Source organism: Lontra canadensis, unplaced genomic scaffold (genome assembly GCF_010015895.1).
Source record: "Lontra canadensis isolate GAN:19392208 unplaced genomic scaffold, GSC_riverotter_1.0 scaffold21, whole genome shotgun sequence".
NCBI lineage: Eukaryota > Metazoa > Chordata > Mammalia > Carnivora > Mustelidae > Lontra > Lontra canadensis.
The window spans coordinates 15,128,644-15,133,958 of NW_022631015.1; positions in this window are offsets into that span (position 1 = coordinate 15,128,644).

The window sequence follows — 5,315 nt, forward strand, 5'->3', positions numbered from 1 at the left end:
AGTGTTTGTTCAAAGAAGGATGAGGCCACATCAAAAGACACGTGAAACAGCTCAAAGGTTTGCCATTGGCCAAATCTGACATCATTTTAACCTCAAAATAAATAATATGAATAATAAATTATGACCCACTGAATAAAATAGGAATCTACGAGTCCCCACAGTCACAAGAAATAAATGAGTAAAGAAATGAGTGAATGAGAAGGAAAAGCGCTTGACTGTAGTAAAATACCAACAAATAAATGTAGACAAGATGACGGAATGAGAAGAATAACCACTTGACAAAGGGAAAAGCAATGAGGGGTTGATTGCAGCAAGAATCATTAATAGATGCTAAAAATTACTGGGTGAGAGTGGTGAGGAATAGGATACCTACACAATCTCGTAATATCCTTACACAGGATAGTTATTGATTACGAAGGAGGAAACAGTAGCTTTACCAAGGGACACAGGGTAGACGCCACCTTAACCAAGTGACCCATGTGAATTTCACCCATCACAGAACAAATTGACATCCCGCTGTCTGATAGCAGGCACTGAGAACACAACATCATTTTGATCGGATTCCAAAAACATACAACCTCAGCCTAATCTGAAGAAACATTAGACACGCCCGGTTGAGAGACTTTCTGCAGAATGACTGGTCTGAACTTGTCAACAATATCAAGGTCATAGAACACACAGAGTGAGGAACTACTCCAGATTAAAGAAAAACCTGCAGCGGTTTGGCAATATGTGATCCCAGAGTGTGCCCGGACTAGATTCTTTTCTCCCATGCTATCTTAGTTTTGCTGTACTGGACATGATGAGAGATATTTGGCAAAGTTGGAATATGGGGTGTTGATTAGATAATAGTATTTATTAACTTCATTTCCTGATTTGAATGAGTTCTACTGTGGTTATTTAAGACCATGCCCTTGTTCTTAGGAAATACATAGGGAGGTGTTGAGGATAAGGGGGGAAGCATGTCTGTGATCTATTCTCAAACAGTATAGAAAAATATTACACACACGGAGAGACTAATGAAGCAAATACAGTAAAATGCTGACAGTTGGGTAATTTGGCTGGAGGGCAAACACAACAGTTTCTCAAGAAGGAGCTCTTTGTACTAGTCTTGCAACTTTCTTCGTTTCTGGAATTATTTCAGACTATAGTATTAAAACCGGGGGTCAACTTTTGAACATCTTACTTGATAGCCTACAAAATTGAAGATATTGATCTGTGGGGAAGATGAAGTGCTTGACCCAAAACATTTAAAAGTTTGACCATGTATATTCATTTAGATGACAAATCTGAATGAGCTGACTCAGAAAATTAAATTAGTATGCTGGACCAAATTTTCAGTATGCCACTGTTATACAAAGATGCCATTTCAGATTGCATGGCCTATAGTATATGGTACAATGCCAAAAATATTTTCAAATATTGTCATTGGCAAAATGGAAGATAATTAGACATATCAACCAAATTATTACAACTGAAGTGACTTGCTATAGTTTGGGGATTATTAACATTGTCTTCAATGTTACTGTAGAGACAATTTAAAACTTTATTTCTATGAATTTTTTTACTTTAATATGAAAAAGAAATGCAGAAATAATCTTAATTTACATTCCCATGCAATCACTACACAGATTTTTAAGATAAGTAATGAATTTAATAATTCACTTAAAGAAGAGAAGGAAATATCACTGAAATGAGTATATAGTCATTATCTGCATGTTTTATGCAATTATTGTAACTAACACTTACTACTTTGTATGTGTCAAGTTCATGCTTGCAAATATGTAACTTGGCTTTCCCTGAAGTCTGCATTGATAGTTTTATTTTTCCATTAAAAATAATTACATTAACCTGGTATACATTACCATAATCAAGGCATTAAGGTTAGCAAGAAGTCCTGTTAATATCTTGTATCTCCTGATAAGATGGGATGAGAATGGCACTTCCCCTCTGTGCATCCGACAAACTTACACTGCAGGACTTTTGACAAGATAGCCAACAGTACTCTTCAAAACCTTCCAGGTCATGGAAAGTAAAAGGAGTCAGAAAAACCGTCCCAGATTAAGGCAAACTCACGATACATGACAGCTAAGTGTAATGTGGCATCATGAAGGGGATCCTGGCAGAGAAAAAAAAAAAATACTAGTGGAAAAAAGTGTTGAAATTTATCAACAACAAAATGTTTATTGTTTCATTAATAGAAATGTACTGTCAGTTTCTTAGTTTTGACAAATGTACCATGCTATCATTAGGGGAAATAAGTAAAGGGTATATGGAAACTCTCTGTACTATCTTTGCAAATTATTCTAAAATAATCTGAACATCTATTAACTCAAAAAGTACTTAATGCACCCCTACTATTTGTCAAATAGATCTGAAAGAACTAATTGAGCCTGCTGAATACATTATGAAACAATGAGAATTCAGATTATATTAGCCCAGATGACGTCCCATTCTCTACATTCTAGACCAGAGGAGAAAAATTTCTGCAAGCTTTGGTTGGAGGTAGAGGAAACTAGATAATGAAACTACAGATGTAAAATAATAATCAGTAATGATTCTATTCACTAAGAGTTTTAAAGAATATAAACTATTCAGAGTTGAATTGATGGCCCAGAAAATAACCTCTGATTGAGGAAAAAAGGCCAGGTTGTTAGATTCTTTTTCACAAAGAGAGGAGAAAGTCTTTTTTTTTTAACCACACATAAAGATCACAAAGATAAAATAGTTCGCTTCCTCACGTCTGTATAACTTCAGATTGTATGTCAGCTTGTCCTTTAGAAAGCCTGTATAATATACAGTTTAAGTCACAATCAGGAAGGTGGAGACAAAAAAAAATGATATCCTTTTACTGAAATAAAAGGAGATAATAGGAGAAGAAAATTCTGGGACTGGCATAATTTAAAAGAATTGTATCATTTGAGAATTCTGCATTTAGTCTCGAGATCAGTATCGCTAGTTCAAAGAAACCATTTGGCCTAATTCTGCTTTGCTATAGGTCCTTTTCTGTTTGTTTTAGAGCTAAAAGTCTAGCTAAGTCCCTCCAAAATGAAACTGCCGGTATAAAAGTGTAGTGATTTTTTTAAGTAATTATGTAGCATAAACATTATGCCTCGCATAATGTTTGATCTACAGTCCATGTTTGATCGTCTAGACTCATCTAGATTGAGTTACAGTTTCTACACATGGTCTAGAAGTGTTTTTCTGCTCTTGAGTTCTCATGCCACTACTTGGCTTAAATGAGCAGCTATGACTTTGCTGAGTAAACTGTGGTGTTCATGGAGGAAAGCTTTGGCAGATCTCCTTTCCAAGAGCCCAGGGCAGAAGTGCATTTAGGACAGATACACTCCGTTCAATAAAATGATAAATCGAGGCCAATAACAATAAAGGTAGTCCAAATGCAATGTTTTCTCACATATTAATTAAAAAAAAAAAAAAAGGAAGAACATAAATGTGAAGCCAGCAGGGTATTTAAGGGAAGGGAACAGAGTGAGATCAGAGATTGTGGTTTACCCATCTGCGAGGCAGATGGACACAAAAGATCCCTGATGTCTAGAGAGATCTGCTCTGCTCTGCTCTGGAGTAGCCTCATTCTTGAAAATAATTTGGCGTTGGGTGCTCACCCCACTCTGTCAGCAGACCAGAAACTGGCTGTGATGAAATGTAGGGAGACTGGGGGCTTTGGCCTTGGTTAGGAAAAAAATTGGGGCTCCATTGGTGAATTCTACCAGCTGGGGAAGAATTAAGACCAGCTCTACTTAAACTCTTCCAGAGAACACAAGAGAAGGGAACACTACCCAACTCATTCTATGAGAGTGGCATTATCCTGATACCAAAACCAGACAAAGATATTACAAGAAAAGAGAACTATAGAGACCAATATTCCCGATGAGCATAGGTGCAAAAATCTTTTGCATAACCTTATAAAATCAAATCCAGCAATATAGAAAAGGAAGTTAAGTCTGTTTATATTTCCTTTAAAATTAAAATATATATATATATATATATATTTTTTTTTTGGTGATTTGTTTCAAACATCACATGTTAAAAAGAATGATATATAATACATAAAAGAATATTATGTAATTCTTTCTTCTGAAAGGAAAAAGCTTCCCTTTTCCTTTGTGCAGGCCAGCCAAGGAGAGGGCAGAGTTTCCTTCAAAGGCCATTGATACTTTTTTTTTTTTTAGATTTTATTTATTTGTCAGACAGAGAGAGAAAGAGTGCTCACCCACGCACAAGCAGGGGGAGGGGCAGGCAGAGGGAGAAACAGGCTCCACATTAAGCAGGAAGCCTGATGCGGGACTTGATCCCAGGATCCTGGAATCATGAACTGAGCCAAAGGCAGATGTTTCACAGATTGAGACACCCGGACATCCCAGCCACTGATATTTCCGTGGTGCTCAGAGACCTAGCGAAAGAACCCTCCATCTCTATGACTCTTAAAGAGAATGTGCACATGGCCTCTGATATCATTGCAGAGCACATTTTTTTTTTTTTGGTAATTTTGCATTATATTATTTCATTATGTTATGTACTGTAATCCTCTGAACTTTATGAAACAGAAAACTAAGTGTATCTTCTACTGAATGTTAAGGAAAAATGTCTGCTTTATATTTCGATAGTGCTTTCATGTAACTTATCTCATTTAAATATTTTAACAACCCAGGGTCAACAGGCGACGGGTGTTACTCCATTTTACAGCTCCGAAAATTGAACCGTGGGTTGTGAACTTGGTATATCTTGCAAGGTCAGAACCAAAATCCACCCAAATACACCTTGCTAGCCCAACAAGCTGAAGGCTGGCAGTCTTCATTGGCCATGCTTCCATTTTCCCTGGGCGGGGTACTGCATGAAAGACTTCAGCTTTGTGAGTCATTCTAGAAGAATGATTTTACATTCGAGGGATAGAAACTGTTACAGGATAGGTTACCAGCAACCTCCTGGTAACCTCTTTTACTTTGCTCATGAGCCCTTAGGGAAAGCATCTTTTTTTTTCCTCTCCAAAAATATTGCAGACGTTGCCAATGTTAAGACACACTTGGTGTGTGTGTGTGTGTGTGTGTATAATGAGACATTCTTGTACATGAAAATCTCTTTGGCATGAGACAGCTGGTTCCTGCCTTTGTATCTGAAACTACATGTTGGTGCTAGAGGAATAACCCGGAATAGGTCCTGCCTTACTATTTGTCCTGGGGCACTGAGATGATATTATTATAATTAACAAGGTTCAAAGGGTTTTCAAGTAATTAGAATGTATGGTATTTTACAAAATAAGAAACCTGAGTTTGGTAGAGCTTAAAGACTAGAAGAAC